This window comes from Lissotriton vulgaris, unplaced genomic scaffold (genome assembly GCF_964263255.1).
Source record: "Lissotriton vulgaris unplaced genomic scaffold, aLisVul1.2 SCAFFOLD_1851, whole genome shotgun sequence".
Taxonomy (NCBI): Eukaryota; Metazoa; Chordata; class Amphibia; order Caudata; family Salamandridae; genus Lissotriton; species Lissotriton vulgaris.
The window spans coordinates 130738-155121 of NW_028240813.1; the positions used below are offsets into that span (position 1 = coordinate 130738).

At 39.4% G+C, this 24384-nt stretch overlaps 15 non-coding genes across 15 annotated transcripts; all 15 read right to left on the minus strand.

Annotated features, from left to right (window-relative positions):
• Nucleotides 1-1783: 1783 nt before the first annotated feature.
• TRNAV-CAC (transfer RNA valine (anticodon CAC)) lies at nucleotides 1784-1856 on the minus strand. The gene has a single exon. It is a non-coding gene; the product is annotated as a tRNA-Val (tRNA).
• A 300-nt stretch (nucleotides 1857-2156) lies between these two features.
• TRNAP-UGG (transfer RNA proline (anticodon UGG)) lies at nucleotides 2157-2228 on the minus strand. Its single transcript has one exon. It is a non-coding gene; the product is annotated as a tRNA-Pro (tRNA).
• Nucleotides 2229-4756: 2528 nt separating this feature from the next.
• On the minus strand, nucleotides 4757-4828 carry TRNAP-UGG (transfer RNA proline (anticodon UGG)). Its single transcript has one exon. It is a non-coding gene; the product is annotated as a tRNA-Pro (tRNA).
• Nucleotides 4829-6999: 2171 nt separating this feature from the next.
• On the minus strand, nucleotides 7000-7072 carry TRNAV-CAC (transfer RNA valine (anticodon CAC)). The gene has a single exon. It is a non-coding gene; the product is annotated as a tRNA-Val (tRNA).
• Nucleotides 7073-7372: 300 nt separating this feature from the next.
• On the minus strand, nucleotides 7373-7444 carry TRNAP-UGG (transfer RNA proline (anticodon UGG)). The gene has a single exon. It is a non-coding gene; the product is annotated as a tRNA-Pro (tRNA).
• A 2137-nt stretch (nucleotides 7445-9581) lies between these two features.
• Nucleotides 9582-9654, minus strand: TRNAM-CAU (transfer RNA methionine (anticodon CAU)). The gene has a single exon. It is a non-coding gene; the product is annotated as a tRNA-Met (tRNA).
• Nucleotides 9655-9954: 300 nt separating this feature from the next.
• TRNAP-UGG (transfer RNA proline (anticodon UGG)) lies at nucleotides 9955-10026 on the minus strand. Its single transcript has one exon. It is a non-coding gene; the product is annotated as a tRNA-Pro (tRNA).
• A 2544-nt stretch (nucleotides 10027-12570) lies between these two features.
• TRNAP-UGG (transfer RNA proline (anticodon UGG)) lies at nucleotides 12571-12642 on the minus strand. The gene has a single exon. It is a non-coding gene; the product is annotated as a tRNA-Pro (tRNA).
• A 2175-nt stretch (nucleotides 12643-14817) lies between these two features.
• TRNAV-CAC (transfer RNA valine (anticodon CAC)) lies at nucleotides 14818-14890 on the minus strand. The gene has a single exon. It is a non-coding gene; the product is annotated as a tRNA-Val (tRNA).
• A 300-nt stretch (nucleotides 14891-15190) lies between these two features.
• On the minus strand, nucleotides 15191-15262 carry TRNAP-UGG (transfer RNA proline (anticodon UGG)). The gene has a single exon. It is a non-coding gene; the product is annotated as a tRNA-Pro (tRNA).
• Nucleotides 15263-17403: 2141 nt separating this feature from the next.
• On the minus strand, nucleotides 17404-17476 carry TRNAV-CAC (transfer RNA valine (anticodon CAC)). The gene has a single exon. It is a non-coding gene; the product is annotated as a tRNA-Val (tRNA).
• A 300-nt stretch (nucleotides 17477-17776) lies between these two features.
• TRNAP-UGG (transfer RNA proline (anticodon UGG)) lies at nucleotides 17777-17848 on the minus strand. The gene has a single exon. It is a non-coding gene; the product is annotated as a tRNA-Pro (tRNA).
• Nucleotides 17849-20372: 2524 nt separating this feature from the next.
• On the minus strand, nucleotides 20373-20444 carry TRNAP-UGG (transfer RNA proline (anticodon UGG)). The gene has a single exon. It is a non-coding gene; the product is annotated as a tRNA-Pro (tRNA).
• Nucleotides 20445-22619: 2175 nt separating this feature from the next.
• On the minus strand, nucleotides 22620-22692 carry TRNAV-CAC (transfer RNA valine (anticodon CAC)). Its single transcript has one exon. It is a non-coding gene; the product is annotated as a tRNA-Val (tRNA).
• A 300-nt stretch (nucleotides 22693-22992) lies between these two features.
• On the minus strand, nucleotides 22993-23064 carry TRNAP-UGG (transfer RNA proline (anticodon UGG)). Its single transcript has one exon. It is a non-coding gene; the product is annotated as a tRNA-Pro (tRNA).
• Nucleotides 23065-24384: the final 1320 nt, after the last annotated feature.

The following is a 24384-nucleotide window of genomic DNA, read 5'->3' on the forward strand; positions in this document are numbered from 1 at the left end:
CTAATTATCTTTCCCTTGAATGCAAGTAGCAATAAAAACTGCCTAATGCAGGACTAAAGCATTCCTTGCAAGCCTCTAACATCATAACATAACTGAGCTGCTGGTAGCAAGCTAAGCAATACCTTCCAAAAATGAGAAGTACATGTGCTAATCCGCTCAATCAGCGCTCGATCAGGCTCGATCAGGCGAGATATAGAAAAGGTGGAAAGGGTCCAAATGGCTGTCCCTTCCTTTTTAGGGTGGGTCCTTCTGACTATCATAGGATTGCTTGTAAGAGTGGCCAGGGTCAGAGAAAAAACTTTCAACCCTTCTTAGTGTTCTATCCAGAAGCAGGCATTTTCTGTGCCTTTAATTTCAGGCTTTTCCCAGCAGTCTCTGTTCTGCCTATGTAAATTAACAAAAGCAGTGCTTATTCATCACTTACTCTAATGTCCTTACTGTCCAGAAAGCTCTGCCTAAGTATGCTTTTTTTCTTTTTCAGTGAAATTCTAAATGTTTTTTCTGCCCAGTCTATGGCAGTAGAATGCTGCTTATGATGCCACATTTTGTTGAATCACCAAGGTACAACTACAGAGGAATATATGAGTCTGAACGACATGGAACTCTTAGCTAACACATCACAATGTGTGATGCTTGCCAACCAAGCACTAGATTCTGGAGCGCTGATGATCAGAACATTCTGCTCCTGAAGGAAAGGAAAGACAGCTTGATGGAAAATAAAGTCTCAGTTTATATTAACGCTCTCTCTCTCCCAATATCTATCTATCTATCTATCTATCTATCTATCTATCTATCTATCTATCTATCTATCTATCTATCTATCTATCTATCTATCTATCTATCTATCTATCTATCTATCTATCTATCTATCTATCTATCTATCTATCTATCTATCTATCTATCGATCTTTATATATGGATACCTGCGTACACATACATATAGATATGCCATGCATTCCTTTAGATTTGTTCCAACCTCTTACCATTTATTTGAGAATCCCTACTTTTCAAGTGACTGCAAATGAAGTCATTTCCGGCACTTTTTGGCCGGTGCAAGGTAACAAAAACACATGACAACTTTTAATAAAAATCATTGGTCTCTTTATTAACGCGCACTGTCAAACATGGGGCTTTCACACGTCAGGTAAACATGATAACCAATATACAACAGAAGCAGATGTAGATTGCTTATCAATGCCGGGATAGAACAGTTGTGAATTGAGTAGAAGAAGGGCCCCTGAATTGATACTTATTATATACAGCCGGTAAGATAGTGAAAAATGCAGGCTAGGAAAGGAGATGCAAATATCAATGTATTAGAAAAATACATAAAGAGGAGTGATTTGCTTTTATTCATTCAAGGCTAGAAAAAATCAACATACTATTGCAAGCATTCATACACCACCAAATAGAAATAAACAATTCTGTCATTAAACGTAAAGGTGACGATGCATTTGTATCATCACCTTGAGAAGGGTCACCGAGGAATTGAGCCCAGGGCTTCTGCACTTAAACACCAGAAACACTCCACTAAACTAAGATGCCTGTTGGTGCCAACAATTCCCAAAGTTAATGCATGTTCTAGGTGAGCAATGAACAGAATGCAGGGCTCTTTTCAAAGCGAGGTCTGTGAATCAACAGATACATCCACATGCCAATTACTTTAGTGTTTTTAAGAGAATTCACTTTCTTGGAACGAGTCTGCATGAAACCATCTTCAGGGCCTGGACAATTTCATGGCAAAACGGCACCTCTCAACATTGCAGCCAAGACAATATAACAACTGTTTCTGCCCGGTTTCGAACCGGGGACCTTTCGCGTGTGAGGCAAACGTGATAACCACTACACTACAGAAACAGATGTCTACAGTTGATTCTTCTGTGATGAAACTTCTCAAAACAGGCTATTCCAAGGGCCTCTGGTTTTAGATTTCTTTCATGCAACCTTCCCAGACAGCCCTAGCTGAACGCTTGTATATGCCATGCAAGTTCAGCATTTTTGCAAAATGCTTAAAGAGAAATGTTTCCTATTTGCTCAGGCAGGGCAAGGTTAAAAGCATGAGACTCTAGCAAATATTCATCCACTACTGCAAAGAGAAAATTGATATTGGCTTTGAAATGCATACTTCAATACTACTTTAAAAAAGCACCAATGAAAGGGCTCATCCGGGATTTGAACCCGGGACCTCTCGCACCCAAAGCGAGAATCATACCCCTAGACCAACGAGCCTTCGAAAGACCCGCACCTCTGAAAAGCTAATACCAGCTCTAAGCACGCAATGAAGATCATGCTGGGGACTTTTTCATGCTTGGTCTGTGAATACACATGAAATTCAGTGTCAACTTACCCTTTCTCAAATGATATCACTATCATTTATAAGTGTCCCCTTTTATTTTGTCCCAGCATTGGACACGTCTTACAGGAAGTCAGCACTTATTTATCTATTTCTGCAGTGGCTAGACCCTAAAGAGAAAGAATAAAAAGCTGTTCATAACAACATAAGAAACACATGTTGCATTTTTTCTCTAATGCTTATTCCCTTTGTGCAAATCGGAATGCCAAGCTGAATAACTGGGCCACAGATTCTGGCTAATTATCTTTCCCTTGAATGCAAGTAGCAATAAAAACTGCCTAATGCAGGACTAAAGCATTCCTTGCAAGCCTCTAACATCATAACATAACTGAGCTGCTGGTAGCAAGCTAAGCAATACCTTCCAAAAATGAGAAGTACATGTGCTAATCCGCTCAATCAGCGCTCGATCAGGCTCGATCAGGCGAGATATAGAAAAGGTGGAAAGGGTCCAAATGGCTGTCCCTTCCTTTTTAGGGTGGGTCCTTCTGACTATCATAGGATTGCTTGTAAGAGTGGCCAGGGTCAGAGAAAAAACTTTCAACCCTTCTTAGTGTTCTATCCAGAAGCAGGCATGTTCTGTGCCTTTAATTTCAGGCTTTTCCCAGCAGTCTCTGTTCTGCCTATGTAAATTAACAAAAGCAGTGCTTATTCATCACTTACTCTAATGTCCTTACTGTCCAGAAAGCTCTGCCTAAGTATGCTTTTTTTCTTTTTCAGTGAAATTCTAAATGTTTTTTCTGCCCAGTCTATGGCAGTAGAATGCTGCTTATGATGCCACATTTTGTTGAATCACCAAGGTACAACTACAGAGGAATATATGAGTCTGAACGACATGGAACTCTTAGCTAACACATCACAATGTGTGATGCTTGCCAACCAAGCACTAGATTCTGGAGCGCTGATGATCAGAACATTCTGCTCCTGAAGGAAAGGAAAGACAGCTTGATGGAAAATAAAGTCTCAGTTTATATTAACGCTCTCTCTCTCCCAATATCTATCTATCTATCTATCTATCTATCTATCTATCTATCTATCTATCTATCTATCTATCTATCTATCTATCTATCTATCTATCTATCTATCTATCTATCTATCTATCTATCTATCTATCTATCTATCTATCTATCTATCTATCTATCTATCTATCTATCTATCTTTATATATGGATACCTGCGTACACATACATATAGATATGCCATGCATTCCTTTAGATTTGTTCCAACCTCTTACCATTTATTTGAGAATCCCTACTTTTCAAGTGACTGCAAATGAAGTCATTTCCGGCACCTTTTGGCCGGTGCAAGGTAACAAAAACACATGCCAACTTTTAATACAAATCATTGGTCTCTTTATTAACGCGCACTGTCAAACATGGGGCTTTCACACGTCAGGTAAACATGATAACCAATACACAACAGAAGCAGATGTAGATTGCTTATCAATGCCAGGATAGAATAGTTGTGAATTGAGTAATAGAAGGGCCCCTGGATTGATACTTATTATATACAGCCTGTAAGATAGTGAAAAATGCAGGCTAGGAAAGGAGATGCAAATATCAATGTATTAGAAAAATACATAAAGAGGAGTGATTTTCTTTTATTCATTCAAGGCTAGAAAAAATCAACATACTATTGCAAGCATTCATACACCACCAAATAGAAATAAACAATTCTGACATTAAACGTAAAGGTGACGATGCATTTGTATCATCACCTTGAGAAGGGTCACCGAGGAATTGAGCCCAGGGCTTCTGCACTTAAACACCAGAAACACTCCACTAAACTAAGATGCCTGTTGGTGCCAACAATTCCCAAAGTTAATGCATGTTCTAGGTGAGCAATGAACAGAATGCAGGGCTCTTATGAAAGCGAGGTCTGTGAATCAACAGATACATCCACATGCCAATTACTTTAGTGTTTTTAAGAGAATTCACTTTCTTGGAATGAGTCTGCATGAAACCATCTTCAGGGCCTGGACAATTTCATGGCAAAACAGCACCTCTCAACATTGCAGCCAAGACAATATAACAACTGTTTCTGCCCGGTTTCAAACCGGGGACCTTTCGCGTGTGAGGCAAACGTGATAACCACTACACTACAGAAACAGATGTCTACAGTTGATTCTTCTGTGATGAAACTTCTCAAAACAGGCTATTCCAAGGGCCTCTGGTTTTAGATTTCTTTCATGCAACCTTCCCAGACAGCCCTAGCTGAACGCTTGTATATGCCATGCAAGTTCAGCATTTTTGCAAAATGCTTAAAGAGAAATGTTTCCTATTTGCTCAGGCAGGGCAAGGTTAAAAGCATGAGACTCTAGCAAATATTCATCCACTACTGCAAAGAGAAAATTGATATTGGCTTTGAAATGCATAATTCAATACTACTTTAAAAAAGCACCAATGAAAGGGCTCGTCCGGGATTTGAACCCGGGACCTCTCGCACCCAAAGCGAGAATCATACCCCTAGACCAACGAGCCTTCGAAAGACCCTCACCTCTGAAAAGCTAATACCAGCTCTAAGCACGCAATGAAGATCATGCTGGGGACTTTTTCATGCTTGGTCTGTGAATACACATGAAATTCAGTGTCAACTTACCCTTTCTCAAATGATATCACTATCATTTATAAGTGTCCCCTTTTATTTTGTCCCAGCATTGGACACGTCTTACAGGAAGTCAGCACTTATTTATCTATTTCTGCAGTGGCTAGACCCTAAAGAGAAAGAATAAAAAGCTGTTCATAACAACATAAGAAACACATGTTGCATTTTTTCTCAAATGCTTATTCCCTTTGTGCAAATCGGAATGCCAAGCTGAATAACTGGGTCACAGATTCTGGCTAATTATCTTTCCCTTGAATGCAAGTAGCAATAAAAACTGCCTAATGCAGGACTAGAGCATTCCTTGCAAGCCTCTAACATCATAACATAACTGAGCTGCTGGTAGCAAGCTAAGCAATACCTTCCCAAAATGAGAAGTACATGTGCTAATCCGCTCAATCAGCGCTCGATCAGGCTCGATCAGGCGAGATATAGAAAAGGTGGAAAGGGTCCAAATGGCTGTCCATTCCTTTTTAGGGTGGGTCCTTCTGACTATCATAGGATTGCTTGTACGAGTGGCCAGGGTCAGAGAAAAAACTTTCAACCCTTCTCAGTGTTCTATCCAGAAGCAGGCATTTTCTGTGCCTTTAATTTCAGGCTTTTCCCAGCAGTCTCTGTTCTGCCTATGTAAATTAACAAAAGCAGTGCTTATTCATCACTTACTCTAATGTCCTTACTGTCCAGAAAGCTCTGCCTAAGTATGCTTTTTTTCTTTTTCAGTGAAATTCTAAATGTTTTTTCTGCCCAGTCTATGGCAGTAGAATGCTGCTTATGATGCCACATTTTGTTGAATCACCAAGGTACAACTACAGGTAAATATATGAGTCTGAACGACATGGAACTCTTAGCTAACACATCACAATGTGTGATGCTTGCCAACCAAGCACTAGATTTTGGAGCGCTGATGATCAGAACATTCTGCTCCTGAAGGAAAGGAAAGACAGCTTGATGGAAAATAAAGTCTCAGTTTATATTAACGCTCTCTCTCTCCCAATATCTATCTATCTATCTATCTATCTATCTATCTATCTATCTATCTATCTATCTATCTATCTATCTATCTATCTATCTATCTATCTATCTATCTATCTATCTATCTATCTATCTATCTATCTATCTATCTATCTATCTATCTATCTATCTATCTATCTATCTATCTATCTATCTATCTATCTTTATATATGGATACCTGCGTACACATACATATAGATATGCCATGCATTCCTTTAGATTTGTTCCAACCTCTTACCATTTATTTGAGAATCCCTACTTTTCAAGTGACTGCAAATGAAGTCATTTCCGGCACTTTTTGGCCGGTGCAAGGTAACAAAAACACATGACAACTTTTAATGAAAATCATTGGTCTCTTTATTAACGCGCACTGTCAAACATGGGGCTTTCACACGTCAGGTAAACATGATAACCAATATACAACAAAAGCAGATGTAGATTGCTTATCAATGCCGGGATAGAACAGTTGTGAATTGAGTAGAAGAAGGGCCCCTGAATTGATACTTATTATATACAGCCTGTAAGATAGTGAAAAATGCAGGCTAGGAAAGGAGATGCAAATATCAATGTATTAGAAAAATACATAAAGAGGAGTGATTTGCTTTTATTCATTCAAGGCTAGAAAAAATCAACATACTATTGCAAGCATTCATACACCACCAAATCGAAATAAACAATTCTGACATTAAACGTAAAGGTGACGATGCATTTGTATCATCACCTTGAGAAGGGTCACCGAGGAATTGAGCCCAGGGCTTCTGCACTTAAACACCAGAAACACTCCACTAAACTAAGATGCCTGTTGGTGCCAACAATTCCCAAAGTTAATGCATGTTCTAGGTGAGCAATGAACAGAATGCAGGGCTCTTTTCAAAGCGAGGTCTGTGAATCAACAGATACATCCACATGCCAATTACTTTAGTGTTTTTAAGAGAATTCACTTTCTTGGAACGAGTCTGCATGAAACCATCTTCAGGGCCTGGACAATTTCATGGCAAAACGGCACCTCTCAACATTGCAGCCAAGACAATATAACAACTGTTTCTGCCCGGTTTCGAACCGGGGACCTTTCGCGTGTGAGGCAAACGTGATAACCACTACACTACAGAAACAGATGTCTACAGTTGATTCTTCTGTGATGAAACTTCTCAAAACAGGCTATTCCAAGGGCCTCTGGTTTTAGATTTCTTTCATGCAACCTTCCCAGACAGCCCTAGCTGAACGCTTGTATATGCCATGCAAGTTCAGCATTTTTGCAAAATGCTTAAAGAGAAATGTTTCCTATTTGCTCAGGCAGGGCACGGTTAAAAGCATGAGACTCTAGCAAATATTCATCCACTACTGCAAAGAGAAAATTGATATTGGCTTTGAAATGCATACTTCAATACTACTTTAAAAAAGCACCAATGAAAGGGCTCGTCCGGGATTTGAACCCGGGACCTCTCGCACCCAAAGCGAGAATCATACCCCTAGACCAACGAGCCTTCGAAAGACCCGCACCTCTGAAAAGCTAATACCAGCTCTAAGCACGCAATGAAGATCATGCTGGGGACTTTTTCATGCTTGGTCTGTGAATACACATGAAATTCAGTGTCAACTTACCCTTTCTCAAATGATATCACTATCATTTATAAGTGTCCCCTTTTATTTTGTCCCAGCATTGGACACGTCTTACAGGAAGTCAGCACTTATTTATCTATTTCTGCAGTGGCTAGACCCTAAAGAGAAAGAATAAAAAGCTGTTCATAACAACATAAGAAACACATGTTGCATTTTTTCTCAAATGCTTATTCCCTTTGTGCAAATCGGAATGCCAAGCTGAATAACTGGGCCACAGATTCTGGCTAATTATCTTTCCCTTGAATGCAATAAGCAATAAAAACTGCCTAATGCAGGACTAAAGCATTCCTTGCAAGCCTCTAACATCATAACATAACTGAGCTGCTGGTAGCAAGCTAAGCAATACCTTCCAAAAATGAGAAGTACATGTGCTAATCCGCTCAATCAGCGCTCGATCAGGCGAGATGTAGAAAAGGTGGAAAGGGTCCAAATGGCTGTAGCTTCCTTTTTAGGGTGGGTCCTTCTGACTATCATAGGATTGCTTGTAAGAGTGGCCAGGGTCAGAGAAAAAACTTTCAACCCTTCTTAGTGTTCTATCCAGAAGCAGGCATTTTCTGTGCCTTTAATTTCAGGCTTTTCCCAGCAGTCTCTATTCTGCCTATGTAAATTAACAAAAGCAGTGCTTATTCATCCCTTACTCTAATGTCCTTACTGTCCAGAAAGCTCTGCCTAAGTATGCTTTTTTTCTTTTTCAGTGAAATTCTAAATGTTTTTTCTGCCCAGTCTATGGCAGTAGAATGCTGCTTATGATGCCACATTTTGTTGAATCACCAAGGTACAACTACAGAGGAATATATGAGTCTGAACGACATGGAACTCTTAGCTAACACATCACAATGTGTGATGCTTGCCAACCAAGCACTAGATTCTGGAGCGCTGATGATCAGAACATTCTGCTCCTGAAGGAAAGGAAAGACAGCTTGATGGAAAATAAAGTCTCAGTTTATATTAACGCTCTCTCTCTCCCAATATCTATCTATCTATCTATCTATCTATCTATCTATCTATCTATCTATCTATCTATCTATCTATCTATCTATCTATCTATCTATCTATCTATCTATCTATCTATCTATCTATCTATCTATCTATCTATCTATCTATCTATCTATCTATCTATCGATCTTTATATATGGATACCTGCGTACACATACATATAGATATGCCATGCATTCCTTTAGATTTGTTCCAACCTCTTACCATTTATTTGAGAATCCCTACTTTTCAAGTGACTGCAAATGAAGTCATTTCCGGCACTTTTTGGCCGGTGCAAGGTAACAAAAACACATGACAACTTTTAATAAAAATCATTGGTCTCTTTATTAACGCGCACTGTCAAACATGGGGCTTTCACACGTCAGGTAAACATGATAACCAATATACAACAGAAGCAGATGTAGATTGCTTATCAATGCCGGGATAGAACAGTTGTGAATTGAGTAGAAGAAGGGCCCCTGAATTGATACTTATTATATACAGCCGGTAAGATAGTGAAAAATGCAGGCTAGGAAAGGAGATGCAAATATCAATGTATTAGAAAAATACATAAAGAGGAGTGATTTGCTTTTATTCATTCAAGGCTAGAAAAAATCAACATACTATTGCAAGCATTCATACACCACCAAATAGAAATAAACAATTCTGTCATTAAACGTAAAGGTGACGATGCATTTGTATCATCACCTTGAGAAGGGTCACCGAGGAATTGAGCCCAGGGCTTCTGCACTTAAACACCAGAAACACTCCACTAAACTAAGATGCCTGTTGGTGCCAACAATTCCCAAAGTTAATGCATGTTCTAGGTGAGCAATGAACAGAATGCAGGGCTCTTTTCAAAGCGAGGTCTGTGAATCAACAGATACATCCACATGCCAATTACTTTAGTGTTTTTAAGAGAATTCACTTTCTTGGAACGAGTCTGCATGAAACCATCTTCAGGGCCTGGACAATTTCATGGCAAAACGGCACCTCTCAACATTGCAGCCAAGACAATATAACAACTGTTTCTGCCCGGTTTCGAACCGGGGACCTTTCGCGTATGAGGCAAACGTGATAACCACTACACTACAGAAACAGATGTCTACAGTTGATTCTTCTGTGATGAAACTTCTCAAAACAGGCTATTCCAAGGGCCTCTGGTTTTAGATTTCTTTCATGCAACCTTCCCAGACAGCCCTAGCTGAACGCTTGTATATGCCATGCAAGTTCAGCATTTTTGCAAAATGCTTAAAGAGAAATGTTTCCTATTTGCTCAGGCAGGGCAAGGTTAAAAGCATGAGACTCTAGCAAATATTCATCCACTACTGCAAAGAGAAAATTGATATTGGCTTTGAAATGCATACTTCAATACTACTTTAAAAAAGCACCAATGAAAGGGCTCATCCGGGATTTGAACCCGGGACCTCTCGCACCCAAAGCGAGAATCATACCCCTAGACCAACGAGCCTTCGAAAGACCCGCACCTCTGAAAAGCTAATACCAGCTCTAAGCACGCAATGAAGATCATGCTGGGGACTTTTTCATGCTTGGTCTGTGAATACACATGAAATTCAGTGTCAACTTACCCTTTCTCAAATGATATCACTATCATTTATAAGTGTCCCCTTTTATTTTGTCCCAGCATTGGACACGTCTTACAGGAAGTCAGCACTTATTTATCTATTTCTGCAGTGGCTAGACCCTAAAGAGAAAGAATAAAAAGCTGTTCATAACAACATAAGAAACACATGTTGCATTTTTTCTCTAATGCTTATTCCCTTTGTGCAAATCGGAATGCCAAGCTGAATAACTGGGCCACAGATTCTGGCTAATTATCTTTCCCTTGAATGCAAGTAGCAATAAAAACTGCCTAATGCAGGACTAAAGCATTCCTTGCAAGCCTCTAACATCATAACATAACTGAGCTGCTGGTAGCAAGCTAAGCAATACCTTCCAAAAATGAGAAGTACATGTGCTAATCCGCTCAATCAGCGCTCGATCAGGCTCGATCAGGCGAGATATAGAAAAGGTGGAAAGGGTCCAAATGGCTGTCCCTTCCTTTTTAGGGTGGGTCCTTCTGACTATCATAGGATTGCTTGTAAGAGTGGCCAGGGTCAGAGAAAAAACTTTCAACCCTTCTTAGTGTTCTATCCAGAAGCAGGCATGTTCTGTGCCTTTAATTTCAGGCTTTTCCCAGCAGTCTCTGTTCTGCCTATGTAAATTAACAAAAGCAGTGCTTATTCATCACTTACTCTAATGTCCTTACTGTCCAGAAAGCTCTGCCTAAGTATGCTTTTTTTCTTTTTCAGTGAAATTCTAAATGTTTTTTCTGCCCAGTCTATGGCAGTAGAATGCTGCTTATGATGCCACATTTTGTTGAATCACCAAGGTACAACTACAGAGGAATATATGAGTCTGAACGACATGGAACTCTTAGCTAACACATCACAATGTGTGATGCTTGCCAACCAAGCACTAGATTCTGGAGCGCTGATGATCAGAACATTCTGCTCCTGAAGGAAAGGAAAGACAGCTTGATGGAAAATAAAGTCTCAGTTTATATTAACGCTCTCTCTCTCCCAATATCTATCTATCTATCTATCTATCTATCTATCTATCTATCTATCTATCTATCTATCTATCTATCTATCTATCTATCTATCTATCTATCTATCTATCTATCTATCTATATATCTATCTATCTATCTATCTATCTATCTATCTATCTATCTATCTATCTATCTATCTATCTATCTATCTATCTTTATATATGGATACCTGCGTACACATACATATAGATATGCCATGCATTCCTTTAGATTTGTTCCAACCTCTTACCATTTATTTGAGAATCCCTACTTTTCAAGTGACTGCAAATGAAGTCATTTCCGGCACCTTTTGGCCGGTGCAAGGTAACAAAAACACATGCCAACTTTTAATACAAATCATTGGTCTCTTTATTAACGCGCACTGTCAAACATGGGGCTTTCACACGTCAGGTAAACATGATAACCAATACACAACAGAAGCAGATGTAGATTGCTTATCAATGCCAGGATAGAATAGTTGTGAATTGAGTAATAGAAGGGCCCCTGGATTGATACTTATTATATACAGCCTGTAAGATAGTGAAAAATGCAGGCTAGGAAAGGAGATGCAAATATCAATGTATTAGAAAAATACATAAAGAGGAGTGATTTTCTTTTATTCATTCAAGGCTAGAAAAAATCAACATACTATTGCAAGCATTCATACACCACCAAATAGAAATAAACAATTCTGACATTAAACGTAAAGGTGACGATGCATTTGTATCATCACCTTGAGAAGGGTCACCGAGGAATTGAGCCCAGGGCTTCTGCACTTAAACACCAGAAACACTCCACTAAACTAAGATGCCTGTTGGTGCCAACAATTCCCAAAGTTAATGCATGTTCTAGGTGAGCAATGAACAGAATGCAGGGCTCTTATGAAAGCGAGGTCTGTGAATCAACAGATACATCCACATGCCAATTACTTTAGTGTTTTTAAGAGAATTCACTTTCTTGGAATGAGTCTGCATGAAACCATCTTCAGGGCCTGGACAATTTCATGGCAAAACGGCACCTCTCAACATTGCAGCCAAGACAATATAACAACTGTTTCTGCCCGGTTTCAAACCGGGGACCTTTCGCGTGTGAGGCAAACGTGATAACCACTACACTACAGAAACAGATGTCTACAGTTGATTCTTCTGTGATGAAACTTCTCAAAACAGGCTATTCCAAGGGCCTCTGGTTTTAGATTTCTTTCATGCAACCTTCCCAGACAGCCCTAGCTGAACGCTTGTATATGCCATGCAAGTTCAGCATTTTTGCAAAATGCTTAAAGAGAAATGTTTCCTATTTGCTCAGGCAGGGCAAGGTTAAAAGCATGAGACTCTAGCAAATATTCATCCACTACTGCAAAGAGAAAATTGATATTGGCTTTGAAATGCATAATTCAATACTACTTTAAAAAAGCACCAATGAAAGGGCTCGTCCGGGATTTGAACCCGGGACCTCTCGCACCCAAAGCGAGAATCATACCCCTAGACCAACGAGCCTTCGAAAGACCCTCACCTCTGAAAAGCTAATACCAGCTCTAAGCACGCAATGAAGATCATGCTGGGGACTTTTTCATGCTTGGTCTGTGAATACACATGAAATTCAGTGTCAACTTACCCTTTCTCAAATGATATCACTATCATTTATAAGTGTCCCCTTTTATTTTGTCCCAGCATTGGACACGTCTTACAGGAAGTCAGCACTTATTTATCTATTTCTGCAGTGGCTAGACCCTAAAGAGAAAGAATAAAAAGCTGTTCATAACAACATAAGAAACACATGTTGCATTTTTTCTCAAATGCTTATTCCCTTTGTGCAAATCGGAATGCCAAGCTGAATAACTGGGTCACAGATTCTGGCTAATTATCTTTCCCTTGAATGCAAGTAGCAATAAAAACTGCCTAATGCAGGACTAGAGCATTCCTTGCAAGCCTCTAACATCATAACATAACTGAGCTGCTGGTAGCAAGCTAAGCAATACCTTCCCAAAATGAGAAGTACATGTGCTAATCCGCTCAATCAGCGCTCGATCAGGCTCGATCAGGCGAGATATAGAAAAGGTGGAAAGGGTCCAAATGGCTGTCCATTCCTTTTTAGGGTGGGTCCTTCTGACTATCATAGGATTGCTTGTACGAGTGGCCAGGGTCAGAGAAAAAACTTTCAACCCTTCTCAGTGTTCTATCCAGAAGCAGGCATTTTCTGTGCCTTTAATTTCAGGCTTTTCCCAGCAGTCTCTGTTCTGCCTATGTAAATTAACAAAAGCAGTGCTTATTCATCACTTACTCTAATGTCCTTACTGTCCAGAAAGCTCTGCCTAAGTATGCTTTTTTTCTTTTTCAGTGAAATTCTAAATGTTTTTTCTGCCCAGTCTATGGCAGTAGAATGCTGCTTATGATGCCACATTTTGTTGAATCACCAAGGTACAACTACAGGTAAATATATGAGTCTGAACGACATGGAACTCTTAGCTAACACATCACAATGTGTGATGCTTGCCAACCAAGCACTAGATTTTGGAGCGCTGATGATCAGAACATTCTGCTCCTGAAGGAAAGGAAAGACAGCTTGATGGAAAATAAAGTCTCAGTTTATATTAACGCTCTCTCTCTCCCAATATCTATCTATCTATCTATCTATCTATCTATCTATCTATCTATCTATCTATCTATCTATCTATCTATCTATCTATCTATCTATCTATCTATCTATCTATCTATCTATCTATCTATCTATCTATCTATCTATCTATCTATCTATCTATCTATCTATCTATCTATCTATCTATCTATCTATCTATCTTTATATATGGATACCTGCGTACACATACATATAGATATGCCATGCATTCCTTTAGATTTGTTCCAACCTCTTACCATTTATTTGAGAATCCCTACTTTTCAAGTGACTGCAAATGAAGTCATTTCCGGCACTTTTTGGCCGGTGCAAGGTAACAAAAACACATGACAACTTTTAATGAAAATCATTGGTCTCTTTATTAACGCGCACTGTCAAACATGGGGCTTTCACACGTCAGGTAAACATGATAACCAATATACAACAAAAGCAGATGTAGATTGCTTATCAATGCCGGGATAGAACAGTTGTGAATTGAGTAGAAGAAGGGCCCCTGAATTGATACTTATTATATACAGCCTGTAAGATAGTGAAAAATGCAGGCTAGGAAAGGAGATGCAAATATCAATGTATTAGAAAAATACATAAAGAGGAGTGATTTGCTTTTATTCATTCAAGGCTAGAAAAAATCAACATACTATTGCAAGCATTCATACACCACCAAATCGAAATAAACAATTCTGACATTAAACGTAAAGGTGACGATGCATTTGTATCATCACCTTGAGAAGGGTCACCGAGGAATTGAGCCCAGGGCTTCTGCACTTAAACACCAGAAACACTCCACTAAACTAAGATGCCTGTTGGTGCCAACAATTCCCAAAGTTAATGCATGTTCTAGGTGAGCAATGAACAGAATGCAGGGCTCTTTTCAAAGCGAGGTCTGTGAATCAACAGATACATCCACATGCCAATTACTTTAGTGTTTTTAAGAGAATTCACTTTCTTGGAACGAGTCTGCATGAAACCATCTTCAGGGCCTGGACAATTTCATGGCAAAACGGCACCTCTCAACATTGCAGCCAAGACAATATAACAACTGTTTCTGCCCGGTTTCGAACCGGGGACCTTTCGCGTGTGAGGCAAACGTGATAACCACTACACTACAGAAACAGATGTCTACAGTTGATTCTTCTGTGATGAAACTTCTCAAAACAGGCTATTCCAAGGGCCTCTGGTTTTAGATTTCTTTCATGCAACCTTCCCAGACAGCCCTAGCTGAACGCTTGTATATGCCATGCAAGTTCAGCATTTTTGCAAAATGCTTAAAGAGAAATGTTTCCTATTTGCTCAGGCAGGGCACGGTTAAAAGCATGAGACTCTAGCAAATATTCATCCACTACTGCAAAGAGAAAATTGATATTGGCTTTGAAATGCATACTTCAATACTACTTTAAAAAAGCACCAATGAAAGGGCTCGTCCGGGATTTGAACCCGGGACCTCTCGCACCCAAAGCGAGAATCATACCCCTAGACCAACGAGCCTTCGAAAGACCCGCACCTCTGAAAAGCTAATACCAGCTCTAAGCACGCAATGAAGATCATGCTGGGGACTTTTTCATGCTTGGTCTGTGAATACACATGAAATTCAGTGTCAACTTACCCTTTCTCAAATGATATCACTATCATTTATAAGTGTCCCCTTTTATTTTGTCCCAGCATTGGACACGTCTTACAGGAAGTCAGCACTTATTTATCTATTTCTGCAGTGGCTAGACCCTAAAGAGAAAGAATAAAAAGCTGTTCATAACAACATAAGAAACACATGTTGCATTTTTTCTCAAATGCTTATTCCCTTTGTGCAAATCGGAATGCCAAGCTGAATAACTGGGCCACAGATTCTGGCTAATTATCTTTCCCTTGAATGCAATAAGCAATAAAAACTGCCTAATGCAGGACTAAAGCATTCCTTGCAAGCCTCTAACATCATAACATAACTGAGCTGCTGGTAGCAAGCTAAGCAATACCTTCCAAAAATGAGAAGTACATGTGCTAATCCGCTCAATCAGCGCTCGATCAGGCGAGATGTAGAAAAGGTGGAAAGGGTCCAAATGGCTGTAGCTTCCTTTTTAGGGTGGGTCCTTCTGACTATCATAGGATTGCTTGTAAGAGTGGCCAGGGTCAGAGAAAAAACTTTCAACCCTTCTTAGTGTTCTATCCAGAAGCAGGCATTTTCTGTGCCTTTAATTTCAGGCTTTTCCCAGCAGTCTCTGTTCTGCCTATGTAAATTAACAAAAGCAGTGCTTATTCATCACTTACTCTAATGTCCTTACTGTCCAGAAAGCTCTGCCTAAGTATGCTTTTTTTCTTTTTCAGTGAAATTCTAAATGTTTTTTCTGCCCAGTCTATGGCAGTAGAATGCTGCTTATGATGCCACATTTTGTTGAATCACCAAGGTACAACTACAGAGGAATATATGAGTCTGAACGACATGGAACTCTTAGCTAACACATCACAATGTGTGATGCTTGCCAACCAAGCACTAGATTCTGGAGCGCTGATGATCAGAACATTCTGCTCCTGAAGGAAAGGAAAGACAGCTTGATGGAAAATAAAGTCTCAGTTTATATTAACGCTCTCTCTCTCCCAATATCTATCTATCTATCAATCTATCTATCTATCTATCTATCTATCTATCTATCTATCTATCTATCTATCTATCTATCTATCTATCTATCTATCTATCTATCTATCTATCTATCTATCTATCTATCTATCTATCTATCTATCTATCTATCTATCTATCGATCTTTATATATGGATACCTGCGTACACATACATATAGATATGCCATGCATTCCTTTAGATTTGTTCCAACCTCTTACCATTTATTTGAGAATCCCTACTTTTCAAGTGACTGCAAATGAAGTCATTTCCGGCACTTTTTGGCCGGTGCAAGGTAACAAAAACACATGACAACTTTTAATAAAAATCATTGGTCTCTTTATTAACGCGCACTGTCAAACATGGGGCTTTCACACGTCAGGTAAACATGATAACCAATATACAACAGAAGCAGATGTAGATTGCTTATCAATGCCGGGATAGAACAGTTGTGAATTGAGTAGAAGAAGGGCCCCTGAATTGATACTTATTATATACAGCCGGTAAGATAGTGAAAAATGCAGGCTAGGAAAGGAGATGCAAATATCAATGTATTAGAAAAATACATAAAGAGGAGTGATTTGCTTTTATTCATTCAAGGCTAGAAAAAATCAACATACTATTGCAAGCATTCATACACCACCAAATAGAAATAAACAATTCTGTCATTAAACGTAAAGGTGACGATGCATTTGTATCATCACCTTGAGAAGGGTCACCGAGGAATTGAGCCCAGGGCTTCTGCACTTAAACACCAGAAACACTCCACTAAACTAAGATGCCTGTTGGTGCCAACAATTCCCAAAGTTAATGCATGTTCTAGGTGAGCAATGAACAGAATGCAGGGCTCTTTTCAAAGCGAGGTCTGTGAATCAACAGATACATCCACATGCCAATTACTTTAGTGTTTTTAAGAGAATTCACTTTCTTGGAACGAGTCTGCATGAAACCATCTTCAGGGCCTGGACAATTTCATGGCAAAACGGCACCTCTCAACATTGCAGCCAAGACAATATAACAACTGTTTCTGCCCGGTTTCGAACCGGGGACCTTTCGCGTGTGAGGCAAACGTGATAACCACTACACTACAGAAACAGATGTCTACAGTTGATTCTTCTGTGATGAAACTTCTCAAAACAGGCTATTCCAAGGGCCTCTGGTTTTAGATTTCTTTCATGCAACCTTCCCAGACAGCCCTAGCTGAACGCTTGTATATGCCATGCAAGTTCAGCATTTTTGCAAAATGCTTAAAGAGAAATGTTTCCTATTTGCTCAGGCAGGGCAAGGTTAAAAGCATGAGACTCTAGCAAATATTCATCCACTACTGCAAAGAGAAAATTGATATTGGCTTTGAAATGCATACTTCAATACTACTTTAAAAAAGCACCAATGAAAGGGCTCATCCGGGATTTGAACCCGGGACCTCTCGCACCCAAAGCGAGAATCATACCCCTAGACCAACGAGCCTTCGAAAGACCCGCACCTCTGAAAAGCTAATACCAGCTCTAAGCACGCAATGAAGATCATGCTGGGGACTTTTTCATGCTTGGTCTGTGAATACACATGAAATTCAGTGTCAACTTACCCTTTCTCAAATGATATCACTATCATTTATAAGTGTCCCCTTTTATTTTGTCCCAGCATTGGACACGTCTTACAGGAAGTCAGCACTTATTTATCTATTTCTGCAGTGGCTAGACCCTAAAGAGAAAGAATAAAAAGCTGTTCATAACAACATAAGAAACACATGTTGCATTTTTTCTCTAATGCTTATTCCCTTTGTGCAAATCGGAATGCCAAGCTGAATAACTGGGCCACAGATTCTGGCTAATTATCTTTCCCTTGAATGCAAGTAGCAATAAAAACTGCCTAATGCAGGACTAAAGCATTCCTTGCAAGCCTCTAACATCATAACATAACTGAGCTGCTGGTAGCAAGCTAAGCAATACCTTCCAAAAATGAGAAGTACATGTGCTAATCCGCTCAATCAGCGCTCGATCAGGCTCGATCAGGCGAGATATAGAAAAGGTGGAAAGGGTCCAAATGGCTGTCCCTTCCTTTTTAGGGTGGGTCCTTCTGACTATCATAGGATTGCTTGTAAGAGTGGCCAGGGTCAGAGAAAAAACTTTCAACCCTTCTTAGTGTTCTATCCAGAAGCAGGCATGTTCTGTGCCTTTAATTTCAGGCTTTTCCCAGCAGTCTCTGTTCTGCCTATGTAAATTAACAAAAGCAGTGCTTATTCATCACTTACTCTAATGTCCTTACTGTCCAGAAAGCTCTGCCTAAGTATGCTTTTTTTCTTTTTCAGTGAAATTCTAAATGTTTTTTCTGCCCAGTCTATGGCAGTAGAATGCTGCTTATGATGCCACATTTTGTTGAATCACCAAGGTACAACTACAGAGGAATATATGAGTCTGAACGACATGGAACTCTTAGCTAACACATCACAATGTGTGATGCTTGCCAACCAAGCACTAGATTCTGGAGCGCTGATGATCAGAACATTCTGCTCCTGAAGGAAAGGAAAGACAGCTTGATGGAAAATAAAGTCTCAGTTTATATTAACGCTCTCTCTCTCCCAATATCTATCTATCTATCTATCTATCTATCTATCTATCTATCTATCTATCTATCTATCTATCTATCTATCTATCTATCTATCTATCTATCTATCTATCTATCTATCTATCTATCTATCTATCTATCTATCTATCTATCTATCTATCTATCTATCTATCTATCTTTATATATGGATACCTGCGTACACATACATATAGATATGCCATGCATTCCTTTAGATTTGTTCCAACCTCTTACCATTTATTTGAGAATCCCTACTTTTCAAGTGACTGCAAATGAAGTCATTTCCGGCACCTTTTGGCCGGTGCAAGGTAACAAAAACACATGCCAACTTTTAATACAAATCATTGGTCTCTTTATTAACGCGCACTGTCAAACATGGGGCTTTCACACGTCAGGTAAACATGATAACCAATACACAACAGAAGCAGATGTAGATTGCTTATCAATGCCAGGATAGAATAGTTGTGAATTGAGTAATAGAAGGGCCCCTGGATTGATACTTATTATATACAGCCTGTAAGATAGTGAAAAATGCAGGCTAGGAAAGGAGATGCAAATATCAATGTATTAGAAAAATACATAAAGAGGAGTGATTTTCTTTTATTCATTCAAGGCTAGAAAAAATCAACATACTATTGCAAGCATTCATACACCACCAAATAGAAATAAACAATTCTGACATTAAACGTAAAGGTGACGATGCATTTGTATCATCACCTTGAGAAGGGTCACCGAGGAATTGAGCCCAGGGCTTCTGCACTTAAACACCAGAAACACTCCACTAAACTAAGATGCCTGTTGGTGCCAACAATTCCCAAAGTTAATGCATGTTCTAGGTGAGCAATGAACAGAATGCAGGGCTCTTATGAAAGCGAGGTCTGTGAATCAACAGATACATCCACATGCCAATTACTTTAGTGTTTTTAAGAGAATTCACTTTCTTGGAATGAGTCTGCATGAAACCATCTTCAGGGCCTGGACAATTTCATGGCAAAACGGCACCTCTCAACATTGCAGCCAAGACAATATAACAACTGTTTCTGCCCGGTTTCAAACCGGGGACCTTTCGCGTGTGAGGCAAACGTGATAACCACTACACTACAGAAACAGATGTCTACAGTTGATTCTTCTGTGATGAAACTTCTCAAAACAGGCTATTCCAAGGGCCTCTGGTTTTAGATTTCTTTCATGCAACCTTCCCAGACAGCCCTAGCTGAACGCTTGTATATGCCATGCAAGTTCAGCATTTTTGCAAAATGCTTAAAGAGAAATGTTTCCTATTTGCTCAGGCAGGGCAAGGTTAAAAGCATGAGACTCTAGCAAATATTCATCCACTACTGCAAAGAGAAAATTGATATTGGCTTTGAAATGCATAATTCAATACTACTTTAAAAAAGCACCAATGAAAGGGCTCGTCCGGGATTTGAACCCGGGACCTCTCGCACCCAAAGCGAGAATCATACCCCTAGACCAACGAGCCTTCGAAAGACCCTCACCTCTGAAAAGCTAATACCAGCTCTAAGCACGCAATGAAGATCATGCTGGGGACTTTTTCATGCTTGGTCTGTGAATACACATGAAATTCAGTGTCAACTTACCCTTTCTCAAATGATATCACTATCATTTATAAGTGTCCCCTTTTATTTTGTCCCAGCATTGGACACGTCTTACAGGAAGTCAGCACTTATTTATCTATTTCTGCAGTGGCTAGACCCTAAAGAGAAAGAATAAAAAGCTGTTCATAACAACATAAGAAACACATGTTGCATTTTTTCTCAAATGCTTATTCCCTTTGTGCAAATCGGAATGCCAAGCTGAATAACTGGGTCACAGATTCTGGCTAATTATCTTTCCCTTGAATGCAAGTAGCAATAAAAACTGCCTAATGCAGGACTAGAGCATTCCTTGCAAGCCTCTAACATCATAACATAACTGAGCTGCTGGTAGCAAGCTAAGCAATACCTTCCCAAAATGAGAAGTACATGTGCTAATCCGCTCAATCAGCGCTCGATCAGGCTCGATCAGGCGAGATATAGAAAAGGTGGAAAGGGTCCAAATGGCTGTCCATTCCTTTTTAGGGTGGGTCCTTCTGACTATCATAGGATTGCTTGTACGAGTGGCCAGGGTCAGAGAAAAAACTTTCAACCCTTCTCAGTGTTCTATCCAGAAGCAGGCATTTTCTGTGCCTTTAATTTCAGGCTTTTCCCAGCAGTCTCTGTTCTGCCTATGTAAATTAACAAAAGCAGTGCTTATTCATCACTTACTCTAATGTCCTTACTGTCCAGAAAGCTCTGCCTAAGTATGCTTTTTTTCTTTTTCAGTGAAATTCTAAATGTTTTTTCTGCCCAGTCTATGGCAGTAGAATGCTGCTTATGATGCCACATTTTGTTGAATCACCAAGGTACAACTACAGGTAAATATATGAGTCTGAACGACATGGAACTCTTAGCTAACACATCACAATGTGTGATGCTTGCCAACCAAGCACTAGATTTTGGAGCGCTGATGATCAGAACATTCTGCTCCTGAAGGAAAGGAAAGACAGCTTGATGGAAAATAAAGTCTCAGTTTATATTAACGCTCTCTCTCTCCCAATATCTATCTATCTATCTATCTATCTATCTATCTATCTATCTATCTATCTATCTATCTATCTATCTATCTATCTATCTATCTATCTATCTATCTATCTATCTATCTATCTATCTATCTATCTATCTATCTATCTATCTATCTATCTATCTATCTATCTATCTATCTATCTATCTATCTATCTATCTTTATATATGGATACCTGCGTACACATACATATAGATATGCCATGCATTCCTTTAGATTTGTTCCAACCTCTTACCATTTATTTGAGAATCCCTACTTTTCAAGTGACTGCAAATGAAGTCATTTCCGGCACTTTTTGGCCGGTGCAAGGTAACAAAAACACATGACAACTTTTAATGAAAATCATTGGTCTCTTTATTAACGCGCACTGTCAAACATGGGGCTTTCACACGTCAGGTAAACATGATAACCAATATACAACAAAAGCAGATGTAGATTGCTTATCAATGCCGGGATAGAACAGTTGTGAATTGAGTAGAAGAAGGGCCCCTGAATTGATACTTATTATATACAGCCTGTAAGATAGTGAAAAATGCAGGCTAGGAAAGGAGATGCAAATATCAATGTATTAGAAAAATACATAAAGAGGAGTGATTTGCTTTTATTCATTCAAGGCTAGAAAAAATCAACATACTATTGCAAGCATTCATACACCACCAAATCGAAATAAACAATTCTGACATTAAACGTAAAGGTGACGATGCATTTGTATCATCACCTTGAGAAGGGTCACCGAGGAATTGAGCCCAGGGCTTCTGCACTTAAACACCAGAAACACTCCACTAAACTAAGATGCCTGTTGGTGCCAACAATTCCCAAAGTTAATGCATGTTCTAGGTGAGCAATGAACAGAATGCAGGGCTCTTTTCAAAGCGAGGTCTGTGAATCAACAGATACATCCACATGCCAATTACTTTAGTGTTTTTAAGAGAATTCACTTTCTTGGAACGAGTCTGCATGAAACCATCTTCAGGGCCTGGACAATTTCATGGCAAAACGGCACCTCTCAACATTGCAGCCAAGACAATATAACAACTGTTTCTGCCCGGTTTCGAACCGGGGACCTTTCGCGTGTGAGGCAAACGTGATAACCACTACACTACAGAAACAGATGTCTACAGTTGATTCTTCTGTGATGAAACTTCTCAAAACAGGCTATTCCAAGGGCCTCTGGTTTTAGATTTCTTTCATGCAACCTTCCCAGACAGCCCTAGCTGAACGCTTGTATATGCCATGCAAGTTCAGCATTTTTGCAAAATGCTTAAAGAGAAATGTTTCCTATTTGCTCAGGCAGGGCACGGTTAAAAGCATGAGACTCTAGCAAATATTCATCCACTACTGCAAAGAGAAAATTGATATTGGCTTTGAAATGCATACTTCAATACTACTTTAAAAAAGCACCAATGAAAGGGCTCGTCCGGGATTTGAACCCGGGACCTCTCGCACCCAAAGCGAGAATCATACCCCTAGACCAACGAGCCTTCGAAAGACCCGCACCTCTGAAAAGCTAATACCAGCTCTAAGCACGCAATGAAGATCATGCTGGGGACTTTTTCATGCTTGGTCTGTGAATACACATGAAATTCAGTGTCAACTTACCCTTTCTCAAATGATATCACTATCATTTATAAGTGTCCCCTTTTATTTTGTCCCAGCATTGGACACGTCTTACAGGAAGTCAGCACTTATTTATCTATTTCTGCAGTGGCTAGACCCTAAAGAGAAAGAATAAAAAGCTGTTCATAACAACATAAGAAACACATGTTGCATTTTTTCTCAAATGCTTATTCCCTTTGTGCAAATCGGAATGCCAAGCTGAATAACTGGGCCACAGATTCTGGCTAATTATCTTTCCCTTGAATGCAATAAGCAATAAAAACTGCCTAATGCAGGACTAAAGCATTCCTTGCAAGCCTCTAACATCATAACATAACTGAGCTGCTGGTAGCAAGCTAAGCAATACCTTCCAAAAATGAGAAGTACATGTGCTAATCCGCTCAATCAGCGCTCGATCAGGCGAGATGTAGAAAAGGTGGAAAGGGTCCAAATGGCTGTAGCTTCCTTTTTAGGGTGGGTCCTTCTGACTATCATAGGATTGCTTGTAAGAGTGGCCAGGGTCAGAGAAAAAACTTTCAACCCTTCTTAGTGTTCTATCCAGAAGCAGGCATTTTCTGTGCCTTTAATTTCAGGCTTTTCCCAGCAGTCTCTATTCTGCCTATGTAAATTAACAAAAGCAGTGCTTATTCATCCCTTACTCTAATGTCCTTACTGTCCAGAAAGCTCTGCCTAAGTATGCTTTTTTTCTTTTTCAGTGAAATTCTAAATGTTTTTTCTGCCCAGTCTATGGCAGTAGAATGCTGCTTATGATGCCACATTTTGTTGAATCACCAAGGTACAACTACAGAGGAATATATGAGTCTGAACGACATGGAACTCTTAGCTAACACATCACAATGTGTGATGCTTGCCAACCAAGCACTAGATTCTGGAGCGCTGATGATCAGAACATTCTGCTCCTGAAGGAAAGGAAAGACAGCTTGATGGAAAATAAAGTCTCAGTTTATATTAACGCTCTCTCTCTCCCAATATCTATCTATCTATCTATCTATCTATCTATCTATCTATCTATCTATCTATCTATCTATCTATCTATCTATCTATCTATCTATCTATCTATCTATCTATCTATCTATCTATCTATCTATCTATCTATCTTTATATATGGATACCTGCGTACACATACATATAGATATGCCATGCATTCCTTTAGATTTGTTCCAACCTCTTACCATTTATTTGAG